This window comes from Lissotriton helveticus, chromosome 4_1 (assembly GCF_964261635.1).
Source record: "Lissotriton helveticus chromosome 4_1, aLisHel1.1, whole genome shotgun sequence".
NCBI lineage: Eukaryota > Metazoa > Chordata > Amphibia > Caudata > Salamandridae > Lissotriton > Lissotriton helveticus.
In genome coordinates this window covers 1,438,632,395-1,438,645,686 of record NC_136063.1, presented here as the reverse complement: position 1 = coordinate 1,438,645,686, position 13,292 = coordinate 1,438,632,395, and positions in this window count along the sequence as shown.

Here is a 13,292-nt window from a genome sequence, read left to right as displayed (position 1 = left end):
CATCCAGAGGCACCTGAAGGTGGTAGTCGTTGTGCAATTGTTGACGTTTTTTTTCTCTTAAAAAAAGTATGGAAACTTATTGGAAAAATTATATAAGATTGGGAGTGACGTTCCAAATAGATCCCACCCACTTCAACCACTGAGTTCATCCAAAATCAATTTACTGGTAGACGAGGCGTTGTTTGTTTTCATTGCTTCTCATGCCTCATGGTGTTGCACTCTCTCTGCCTACTCAGCAACCTACAAGATGCCCATAAAAGGCATAGGCCCTGACTGGAAACTGCAGAGCAGAATTCCCATGTGGAAACCCATTCCACACAATTATAAAAGGCCCAGTGTTCCTGCTCCCAGATTTGCTGGGCGCAGGAACAACAAATCCAATTTTACAGACCGGAAAAAACAGCAGCTAATATCAGTGTCAGAAAAGGATGGATTGTAGTCAGGACCCTTTCTATGCTCCCTTTCCAAACCTCAGACAAGCCACAAGATTCTCCCCCGGTAGCCAACATTCACCAATCCTTCTTTCATCCGTCTCACACCCTTCATCTACCCCTGCCTTAACACAGCCCCCTGCTCACTTTTACCACAACACCCTGCCCGCATTTGTATGCATTAAACCCAACTGAAAAGGGGATACAATGTACAATACCACCAGGTAATAATAGTAATTTCCCATTCTGTGGGGATTAACTTGTAATTACATATGGGTGGGTTGTTACCGCCCAGTACTGGTAATTACTGATGTGGAGTTTGCACACCAGAGTACATTGCAACTTGTAATTGGGGTTATTTAAAGTGCCAGTGGATAGATCAGCAGGGTTAAAAGATCTAGTTATCACATCCCACTGCCTCTACAAATACATAGAAGGATAATTCATCACATGTTAACTTCAACAAAAAGACAGAGAATGCAAGATTCAAGCATATCTTGTGTGTATTTTTTCAATATATTTTAGTGATGAGTTATGGCTTTTTTCTTTGGAGATGGTGCATTCTCATCTGAGGAATTCCTCAGATGACAGGTGCCTGACTTATGGATAGACTGGGAGATAGCTCATTTATGTGAAACTTCAACATATAATTTATGTCTAATGAGAGGCATATCTCTCCCACCTAAAGAACACACCTCCATGATCATTTTCTCAGGGCAAGGGAGTAGCCAGAACATTTAAATACCCCCCCACTTGAAACATGAACCAGGCATCTATTCACCCTGTCCGTGAATGGGCAAACTCAACCCTCCTCAGATAAAATGAAATGAAATGAAAGAAAATTTATAACGCGCAACTAAAACCCGAAGGCATCAAGGCGCCTATCCAAAAGAATCACAAAAAGGCAGAGGCAAAATTACGGGTATGCTTTGGCAAATAGCCGTGTCTTCAGGGCTTTTCTGAAGGCCGGAAGAGTGGAAAGGGCCTTAATTTCCACCGGAAGAGCATTCCACATTTTTGGTGCTATAGTGGAAAAAGCTCTGCCACCCCATTTGACTCTGCGAATGCGTGGTACAGATAGCAGGGATTTGTTGGCAGAGCGCAGATTCCTCGAGGGGCTATAGGGGGCCAAAAGAGCCCCAACCCCCCCTGATCTATTTCTCGCTAAGGCGCCAAAGGTCAGGCACAGGATTTTAAAATAAATCCTGTCCTCAATAGGGAGCCAATGCAACACCTTCCTCGCGGAGGTGGCCGACGCCCGTTTGGGTAAATCCAGCACAAACTTGGCCGCCGCATTTTGGACCATGTGAAGGCGCTGCAGCAGCCCCCTATTGAGTCCCGCATACAGCGCATTGCAATAGTCAAGTCGGGAGCCTATAAGTGCAACCACGACTTGCTTTCTGGCCTGCTGGGATAAGTAATGTTTAATCTTCCTCAAGATGTGAATGATGCCCCAACAGGTGGAAACTGTTCTGTTCACCTGCTGACGCATATTGAGGGTAGGGTCGATCAAAACTCCTAAATTTTTAGCCAGAGCGGCGGGTCCATTCACCCTTCTATTCATCATTCATTTCTCTCTCCCATCTAATAATTTCCATCCATTCATGCATCTGTCCATCCATTCACGTTTTCATCCACCTTTTAAAAAAAAAAATATTTTTTTTCCTGCAATATTCAGTTCAGCACTCACAACAATAGGGTCATTATAACTTTCATTGCTTTGTATGCTGTTCACAATTCTCAATAAAATATGTATAACATCACAGTTTTCTTTTACATAACTCCCTAATAAATCTCAATCCCCCCTCCCAGAACTTCCCTTGCACTTCTACAGGTCGCCCGTATGGATCATGTTGCACTGGTTCATCTCTATTCATTGCATCAATATCCGCTGCTCCTCTCACTACCATCACTCCTGTCCATTAGTAATTGTCTCTAAGTTATCGATTACTGCACCCTTCCTTATGCTTCCACTTCATTTTCAAGTTGTTGTGTGTGGATGGGGGGGGGGGGGTGGGGGGGGGGGGTTAAGGGAGGTGCGGAAGGAAGATGGGGAGGGTTGGGGGAGGAGAAAGGAAATATATGGGAGGGGGGAGGGGATAGGGAGGGGGGAGGAAGGGAGGGGGGGAGAGAAAAAAGGGAGTCCAACACTGACATCCTTGACATAGCAGAGCTCTTGTACTAACAGCAATTGTCTATACCAGCTCAGTAACATCACATGCTTCAAATCCTAAAAGTTTGGCGTGCCATTCCATTGAGATGTGTGTTTTACGGAGGCCTCTACATTCCTCTCTTTGCAGTTCTGATCCCTCTGCTTTCCCCCAGCGTATTACCTCCCTGTGCCAGTCTCCAGGGTCTGGCGATCTAGCGGATTTCCACCTCATCGTAAGTGTTCTTTTAGCCAAGAGTAGGGCCAGATCCATGAACCGTGTGGTGGTGCTTTTTTTCTTTTCGGTGGGGCCCAGGCCTAATATATTATATGTCAGGGAGGAGTAGGGCCTTGCAGGTGCGACTGTTGTCAGGGTCTTGTGTATTGTTCCCCAGTAATGGCCTAGCTTAGGGCAGTCCCACAACATGTGTAGGAGGCCAGCGTCTGCAGCCATGCATCGGGGGCACGTGTCTGCCGTGTCCGGGAACATGGTATGGAGTTGGTGGGGGGTGAGGTATGCTGTATGCATGATCATTAACTGAATAAACTTAAATTTGGGGTTTCGTGACACCTTTTTGGGGGAACTTCAGTACCTTCTCCCATTCCTTATCTTTGAGTGCCCGGCCTACATCTTGTTCCCAGGGGACACAGGTTAGTTGTAGTGAAATCGCCCTGCCAGTTCGTATGCTATATGTCAGCCATTTCGTTAAGTGACTACCGGTCCCCATTAAATATTGCATGGTGAGCAATGGTTTCGTTGGTGGCTCCGTACCGGTCAATGTCCAGGTCGTAGTAATGTAGTGTGTTACCCATGCATGTAGTAAAAATAACGCTCCAGGAGTCCGATGCGTTCGTGCGAAATCCGCATGTGTCATGAGGTTGCCATCTACAAAAAACTCCCCTGTTTGCAGAACACCTGCATCGTGCCATAGTCGAAGTTCGCGCTCTGTCAGTGTGCCTGTCCCGAGGGAAGCCCTAATAAAGGTATTGTAGGTGCATATGAGGTCGCCGCGCTTGTGTATTGGACCGCCTTCTTCAGCATTTGATTGCAATCCTTAGCAGGTGTGGTGTAGAGCTGGGTATCTTAACAGTCGGCAGTAATAATCGGTGAATGATGCCACGGTCCCTATCGGCCGCGGATATATCGAGCTCTTGGAGATTGTGGCCCGCCAGCCAGTAGGCCAGCCATTGAAGTTGGCAGGCGTAGCTATATGCGATCATCCCTCCCTGAGCGGTAGGCAATTGTAACTTGGCTAGGCTGATACGTCGCCTACCCGATCCCCATATCAGTTCCGTCAGTAATGTGTTCAGTAATTTAAAGGTGGTCATTGGAACGAGGAGCGGCAAATTCGTTAAGAAGTACACCATGCGGGGCAGGACCACCATATTTGAGATTGTCACCTTCCCTGCTACCGACAATGGTAGTGTATTCCAAAACTGTACTTGTGTTTTGAGGGTGCTGAGCGCCTTGCCCAGATTACCGTCTAGAAGATCTTGCATGTCACGGTATATTTGTATCCCTAGATATTTAAATGTCAAGGGTGCCATCTGGAACCTATACGGTGGAAATTGTATCTGGGTGTCCCTAGGGGTGGTCCCAAAACAGTAACCATATGATTTAGTTTCATTTATCATAAGGCCCGATATCATTCGGAACGTATTAAATATGTCAGGTAGCGGATCAAGACAGCCCGTCATGTCCCTGACGTACAATATTATATCGTCGGCATAAGCCGACACTACGTGTGGCACTGAATTTCGTATTATCCCTTGCGGTGTGGCAAGAGCCCGGAGTTTATGCAGTAAAGGTTCTAAGGCCAGTATGAACAGCACGGGTGATAATGGGCAGCCCTGACGCGTGCCCTTAGCTATCATGAACTGTCCGGATACACATTTATTAGTGCGGACATGCGCCGTTGGGCGTAGATATAGGAGGTTTACCCATGCTCTGAACTCGGGCGGTATGCCAAATCTGTCCAGAGCTGCAAACATATAGTCCCATCTCAGGGAGTCAAATGCCTGTTTTAAGTCCAGAGAGATGCATCCCTCTGCACTATTCCTCGCTTCCTCGTGTAACATTATCTGACTCAATCTCCTTATATTCAGTGCCGTACTCCTACCGGGTACAAGCCACACTGGTCCGCATGAATAAGCTCTGGAATGTATTGGTTCAGTCTTGCCGCTAATATCTTACTAAGGATTTTGTAGTCCGTATTCAGTAGGGACAGTGGTCTGTAATTCGCCATTTGTAAACCGTCTCTGCCAGGTTTTAAAAGGGAAACTATCAGTGCGTAGAGTATCGGACTCCATCGATTCCCGATATAGAATGTGTAGTTGTGGGGCATGTAAGTCAAGATATGTCGCATAGAACTCAGCCGGCAGTCCGTCGGTCCCGGGGGTTTTGTTCCGTGGCAGTGCTTTAATTGCCTGCCTAATTTCAGCGGTCGTGATGGGTCGCGCCAGGTCATCTCGTTGCGCAGTCGTAAGTTGTGGGATGGGTAGGTCTGCCATGAAGGACTCGAAATTCTTGTCCATCATCGGCGGGTGCGGTCCATATAAGTTGGTGTAATATTCTTTAAATGTGGTGTTGATATCTAATTGTGTCCGCATCGCCGTTCCATACTGATCATTGACCTCCACTATAGGGGTGCTCAGAGGTGCATTGCGTACCAGTTGTGCTAACAATGGCCCGACCTATCAGCTTGAGTGTGTTGTCTGTTCGTGTATTCCCTATAGTCGATCACCCTTAACTCCTCTAGTAACTCTGCGTGTTGGATATGGGCCTCTTGGACTTGTGTGAGTTGGTCATTCGTGCCCGCCGCCTCATTTTCCAGCATCGCTAATTTGCCCTCCACCTCCGTAAGCCTTTCCACCACAGACTGTTTCATGCCCGTCTTCGTACCCATTGCCACTCCGCGTATGGTCACCTTAAAGGCGTCCCATTCTATTTGTCTGGAGCTAGCTGTGTTCGTGTTCTCATTAAAGAACTTGGTGATTGCGTCCGATAATGTGGATCTGAAAACCAGATCCTCTAGTACCCCCGCCGGTAGACACCAAGTCGGTATCGGGGTCGGGATCCTTCCCCATTGCAGCGTTAGTTCTACTGGGCTGTGATCGGACAATGTCTTTCCCATGTGTGCGGTAGACTCTATGGACCCCAGCAATGTGTTAGAGCAGAAGAAGCGATCTATTCTGGTGTGTAATTTATGCGGCGGTGAGTAGAACGTGTATTCTCTGTGGTTTGTGTGCTTGATTCTCCATGCATCGAACATGTCCCAGCTGTCCGCCCAGTGCGCCAGCACTTCTGCTTGTTTTCCGCTGTCTGCTGAGTGTAATGGGGGGTGGGACCTGTCAAGAGAGAGATCTAGGACCGCATTGTAGTCCCCGCCTATTATCCAGTCGTGCTCCGACCAGTCTGACACTACTCCACTAAGAGTGGCAAGGAACTTCATCTGGTCAGTGTTGGGTGCATAGACGCATCCCAAAAACACAAAGGCACCATCTAATATCCCTCGCACAAAGACATATCGCCCCTCTTTATCCACCCGCTGTTCTACCATTTTAAAGGGGACGGAATTTTTGATCCATATAGCGGCCCCTCGGGAGAAGACTGAGTAGGTAGTGGCGAATAATTGGCCCTTCCACTTTCGGAGTAATTTAGCGTCCTCCGCTCTATTTAGATGGGTTTCTTGCAGGTAAGCTATAGTGACCTGTCTCCTGTTCAATTGCGCCAATATCCTATGCCGCTTGTGCACTGATCCCATTCCCCGTACATTCCAGGTGCAGAACTTATATGTATTAGGAGTCGTCATAGTGAGGAGGAAACATGGCGTGTGGTGTACCCAGTACAACAGATGCGTTAATCATGGTGCGTTGCGTTACAAGTGCATTTACTGTGCTAAACTTCCCAACATGAAGGTCCTCACCCAAAAACAGCTGGGGACCAAACATCTATACCCAACGTGGGTAAGAACAAAGAAACTTAACTGTACCTTCGCCTGGGGGGGGTGGGTTACACACACCCGGCGGCTGCCCACTAAAAGTCCCTGCAGTGCACCCTGTTAGCATCAGGAACCCGGTTTCACGTGCGCCCACCTCGGCATGGTAATTTTACAGTTACATACATTACCAAATGACATCTTCATCACAAGCAGTCAAAATTCGTTCGCCATTTGTGCTGTAATGCGTGGAAACAATTGTAAGCTAGTGTCCGAGTCTGATGCTTCGGTGCGTGTGCCAGACTGGCGATCCGTATGTGGCTGGTCCCGGGCGTTGTGGGCTGCTAGTGCATTCGTTGTCAGGAGCGCTGCCTCCGTGATCGTCTCTTCCATATTCAGCGTCTGGTCCGTGGTCCTGTTGGTCGTGTCACTCGTGTGACCCACTTGGTCCATTCGTGGTTCCATTTGACGAGAGGGGCGGTCTTCCATTGCCTCTGCCAAAGGATCCTGTGAGGGGTTTGGCGTGAGTGTTACCTCCATCCATTCCGAGGCCTCTTCCGGGGTATCGAAAAAATAAGTCTTGTGCCCGTGCATGATTTTTAGGCGAGCCGGGAAGAGGAGGGTGTATTTCAGGTTGCGATCCCGCAATGTTCGTTTCACTCCCATGAAGGTCGATCTAGCTTTATGGACTGCTGGGGTGAAATCTGGGTATAGTGATATTGTCATATTGTCGTATTTCACCGGGGCATTCTCTCTAGCGGCCTTGAGGATCGTGTCCCTATCCTTGTAATGCAGAAGATGCGCAACCAGGGGGCGTTGGGGTGCTCCTGGTCTGGGCGGTCGTGTAGGCACCCTGTGCGCTCGCTCCACACTGGAAAGCGGGGTGAGGCCCGTTGGCACCACTACATTCTTGAGCCAATCCTTTACAAACTGCGTGGGGTTCGCCCCCTCGCTGCGTTCCGTAAAGCCCAGGATGCGGACATTATTGCGGCGCGAGCGCCCTTCCGTGTCATCAAGATCAAGCGGGAGAAGAAATTAAGAATCTGGTACTGGAAATAGCCTCGGTTGGATGTTTCTGATCTCCGACAGTTATTTATCTGGGAGAAGAAATTAAGAATCTGGTACTGGAAATAGCCTCGGTTGGATGTTTCTGTCCCTTAGACCCTTGAGCTGTCGCTGCAGCTCCTCTAGCTGCGTGGAATGTTCCATCTGCTGTGGTATCAGGTCATCGAGTGCCAGTTTGTGCTCAGTGACTTTCTCAGCTAGTTTGTTGTGGTCCGCCTTCAGTAGGGACAGTCCTGTGGACATTGCGTCCATGCGTGTTTCCAGCGCCTCTCTAGAGGCCCTAATTTCTGACAAAATTAAGTCCAATTTGGCCTCCTGTGAGCCCATCCCTGTCGGTTGAATCATTCCGTTATTGGAGGAGGCCAGGGGGTCCTCCGAACCGGTGTACTGTATCGAAGCATCCACTCACCGGGTCCGGCTGTTTGATTTTGCACCCCATGACTCGTCCTCACCACTGTGTCCAGCTTACTCTCTGCTGGCGTGCGTTAGCCCCTCTTGTTACCAGTAATGCAATCTTCTCCTTCGTCACCAGGACTCTAAAAGCGTGCACCGCAGTCTCAAGGGGATATTCTCGTTGAGCCGCAGCTGTTGCTCGGGTGGAGGGTGCCTACACGTACCTCACAGCGTGGACCACCAGCAGGAGATTCACAAAACTGTACAGTAACCGCGGGAACATCACCATTTTTGCCAGTGCCAATCGGCTAGAAATAGATAAGGGTAACCTGACCCAGTATGACACCTGCAACCTCAGGGAATTAACCGTACGCACCAGATTTCCCTCTAGTAAATCCCATGTTTCCCCATAAATGTGGATACCTAAATAGCGGAAAGAATCGGGTTCCGTTTTCAATTGTGGCTCACCAAAGGGGAGAGTTGGCTCTCTCTAAGTACCATAGAAGGAATATCCGCAAGACTGAACGACGTTTATTTGTAGTCCTGACATGAAACCGAACTGTGAGAATAGCTGGGCCAGTGCAGCCATATCAGTCCATAGATCCTTAAGATACAGGAGCATATCGTCGGCGTACAAGGACACCAAATGAATAACCTGTTTCACAGGGATTCCAATGGCCGGCATAATATGACGGATATGCTGGGCAAGTCACTCTACCTCCGACGCAAAGAGGAGCAGGGACAGGGGGCACCCATGATGGGTCCCATGAAGTGTTTGTTAAGAGTTGAATATATATTGGCCTGTTTTGGCTCCAGCCGTGGGTAAAGAATAAAATAGGTAAGATACTTCTGGAGGGATCCCATACACCCATAGTGTTGCCAGCATATACTTCCACCCCAGAGTGTCAAAAGTTTGACGGATGTCCAAGGAGGCAGCCAGCATAGGGGTATTGATCACAGGCTGCATCCATTATCTTAAATAGTCGACGTATATTCGGTGAAGTACTACGGTGGGGTACAAAACAGCATTGATCAGTATGTATGAACCTAGGGAGCAACAGAAGCAGGCGACGTGCCAGAATTTTACAGAGTATTTTGTACTCAGTATTAAGAACTGATACCGGTCTATACGAGGACAATTCGGTAGGTGGCTTATCTGGCTTCAATAGAGAGGTCACTAACAGTTCCCTGACAGTGGGGGAGAATGTTCCCTCCACGAGGGATGCACCATAACGTTTTTTTTTTACTGTGGTGCCAACTGTGACACAAAGGTAGAATTAATTTATATAGGCAGGTCCGAACCTGGCACTTTTCTACGAGCCAGGTCTTTGACGGCCCCTCATTTCTTCATGAGTGTGATAGTGGTCGTCAGGTCCTTTTTATCAGTGTCTAGGACAGTTGGCAGGGATGCGATAGACAGAAAGTTGGTCAGCCCTTCTGGGGCGGGCGGCAGAGGCGCAGAGTAAAGTTCTGTTGAAGGCCGAATTAAGCCGGCTAGTATGGTGCCTGAACATGTCCGCTACAGAGTGTGCCCGTTGTATATAGGACCTCTGATCAATTATTCGCAGTTGTTCTAGGAGTTCAGCATATAAAATCCTAGCCTCACGCACTTACCTCTGTTTGTTGCATTTTCCTGGGCTGCCACACCCAGGAGACCCAGTTTGCCTTCAAGCTCCGCAATGTCTCTAGTGACCTCCCACCTAGGTCCCACCACCGCACCCATTGATGCTTCGCAAACTACCACCTTAAAGGCCTCCCACTCTATCAAACATGAGGAAGCTGTGGCAGTATTCTCAGAGAAAAATGTAGTGATGGTTGAGGCTAAGTTGTCCCCGAATACTGAATCTTCAAGTAGTTGAGGCTGCAAATGCCATGCCAGAATTGGAACAGGGATTAGTCCCCGAGTAAGTGTAAGCTCAAGAGGGTTGTGGTCTGATATAGTTTACCAAATATATGTAGTGTGAGTCGCAGAGGAGAGTAAGGCATGTGCGCACAGGAATCTCTCCAAGCAGGAGTGCAGGGCATGGAGAAATGAATAAAAGGAGTATTCACGCAGTCCAATATTATGGTCGTGCCACATATCCGCCAGTTCCCACCTATTCACCCAGTGACGTAATTCCTTGGCTTGATTCATTATAGATGTGCTTGGGCGGGGGCGGGGGAGGGTGGGATCCAAGTCAGTATCAAGTATCGCATTAAAATCCCCGCCAGGGGTAATGTGACCAATCTGCCAAATCGGTCGATAAACGGGCCAGAAATTCACCTTGGTCTGTGTTAGGTGCATTTATACATCCCACAACCATTTATTCCCCATCAAGTGTGCCCCTGAGTAGGACATAGCATCCCTGAGTATCAATTTTGGATTCTGACTCTGCAAATAGGACCCCTGCTCATATCTACATGGCTGCCCCTCATGAGTATGCGGAATAGGTAGTGTAATGTAATTGCCCTCTCCACAGTTTATGTACTTCAGAGGCTACCAAGTGGGTTTCTTGAAGGAACACTATTTGTGCGTTCTGTCTTTGTAATTGTGCAAGTACTCTGTGCTGTTTGTGGATTGAACTCCTACCCCAGACATTCCAAGTGATAAAGGGTTAAGATTTAGCTACTGTCGACATGAGGAAACTGAGAGAATGCAGTACAAATACCCCAAAGCTAGGCCCACCCACCCCAGTGTTATCACCAAAAATGACCAATCCAAAAAGTAAAAGCCAAACAATCCCACATTACTCGGTCCAGCGATTCTTCATCATTTGACCAAACAGGAAGCCAGACTGTAACATTATAAAATGAGAAATAAAATGTGGCTTCGCCATAGGGGCGGGCAAAGAGCTCTCATCGAGCGAGAACCTTGCGTCTAGTCAGGGTAAGGGGCTACACTCCTAAAATAACCCCTGCTCACCCCCTTGGTAGCTTGGTAAAAGCAGGCAGGCTTATCTCAGAGGCAGTTTGTAAAGCTTTTGTGAACACATACAGTAATACAGTGACAACACTACAGATGGACACCACACAGATTGTATTATAAAAATAAGGATTTTTATATAGACTTAACACAAGACCAAACGTCAAAAATCCACAATACTGTACTCAAAAATAGACTTTAAAATAGTTGAAAATAGCTCAGTTCTCTCAAGTTGTAAATGCAACACTTTACTCTTAATGTACTTGGGATGCGTAATGAAAAGAAAACAAAAGGGTCGCAGAGAAGGTGATGCGTCGGTTCCTTACACTCAGGGGAGTGGATGTGTCGGTTTCTTACTGCTGCGCAGGGGAGTTGATGCTCGCTTCCTTACTGTGTGGGGAGGTGATGTGTCGGTTACTTACTGCTCCCCGGTACGATACGACAAGATGGCACCTCGATGAGATACTCTTTTCTGGTGTGATGCGACAAAATGGCGTCTTGGTTGCGATGCGACAACGTTGATTTGATGTGTGTACGCCTGACGGCCGTGAGGCGACTCTATGATCTTTGGAGCCAGGATAGGCCCTGCGCCGCGCTTCAGCGACGCGATGATGACAGCGGCAGCGGCGGCTCGCTTCTTCGGCGAAGTGACGACTGCTGCTGCGGCAGTGACACGCTTCTCATTATTGCGTCACGCTTCCAGCTCCCAGCTCCACGCAGTCTCTCAGAAGGCCCAGCACAACAACAGGCACTTCAATTCCCAGAAAGATAATTCAGGGGGGAGCTGGTTGGTGAAGTCTTGTATCACTGAGACTTCAGGTAGGAGGCAAGCTCTAGTTCAAGCACTTGGAGATTCTTCTTCAAGTTGATGAAAAGCACTCTCAGTCCTCGTCTCCTTTCTTTGGCAATCAATCAATCAATCAATCAATTGTAAAGGGCACCACTTACCCGTGAGGGTCTCAAGGCGCTGGGGGGTGGGGGTGCTGCTACTGCTCGAAAAGCCAGGTTTTGAGGAGTCTTCTGAAGGTTAGCATGTCTTGGGTCTGTCGTAGGTGGAAGGGGAGGGTGTTCCAGGTCTTGGCGGCGAGGTGGGAGAACGATCTGCCGCTGGAGGTCTCTCTTCGGTTGTGGGGGATTGTGGCGAGGGCAAGGTCGGTGGGGTGGAGCTGGCGGGTGGGGGTGTAGAAGCTGAGTCATCCGTTGAGGTACGCTGGTCCGGTGTTGTGGAGTGCCTTGTGTGCGTGGGTGAGGAGCTTGAAGGTTATCCTCTTGTTGACGGGGAGCCAGTGCAATGATGCAACCACTGCAGGCCAACCCCCAAACACACAGCACAGGGGTAGTCTCCTCCTTCAGCTCCCTGGTTGTTCTCCCCAGCAAAGGTTCGTCTTGGTTCCCAGAAGTGATCTAAAGTTCTGGGGTCTGGGTCCCCTCGTTTATACACCAAAATCCTTTGTCTCTACAGGCAGAGAGTGTCTTTAACTAACCCAAACCAGTTCTGGTCAGTCCTGGAGCACTTTGTTTACAGGACTTCTTATCATCCTTTGACAGTGTAGGCCAGGTAATTCAGACGCACCACAGGAGGTGGAGCCAGCATTGTGGAAGGCAGGCAGGCACAGCCCTATTCAGATCCCAAGTGCTCCCCTTCTACCACTCTACATGCAGATGGGTCTATTCAGCCCTGTGCTGACTCACCCTGTCTCCTGGAATCCCCAAGCCCCTGTCACTCAAACTCCAGACATGGAATACACAACCTAGCAGAGGCAGGTTTGGACAATTAGGCAAGAAAATACCAACTTTCTAAAAGTGTTTTTTTCAAACACAGAATGTTACGCATACTAAACTTGAATTTCTTCCTAGTTCCCTGAGTCAGTTAGGATTATAAGACGTTATAATCAAACTGCCCATTCTGGCCTATGGGGAACAGGTAGCCTTGCAATAGTGAAAAACGAAAATAGCTGGAATTCACTATCAGGACATGCCACCCACATCAGGGCATGTCCTACCTTTTACTTACAATGCACCCTGCCCTTGGGCCTACCTTAGGGGTGACTAATATGTATAAATGGGAAGTTTTAGGGACTGGCAAGTGGGTGCACTTGCCCAGTCAACATAGCAGTACCAGACTGCACACAGGCTCTGCAATGGCAAACCTGAGACACACTTTACAAGCTGCTCTGGTGGGTGGCAAAATGAGTGCTGCAAGCTCACCAGCAGCATTTGATTTACAAGCCCTGGGCACACGTAGTGCACTTTACTAGGGTCTGACAAGTAAACCAAACAAGCCAATCAATGAGTTACTAATCCATACATCAATTTACCATAGGGAGCTCTTTCAAAGTGGCACTGAATAGCAGTGGCACAGTGCCCAAAAGTATCTAAAACCAGCAAAAAGATAAGAGGCAACAGCAAAAAAT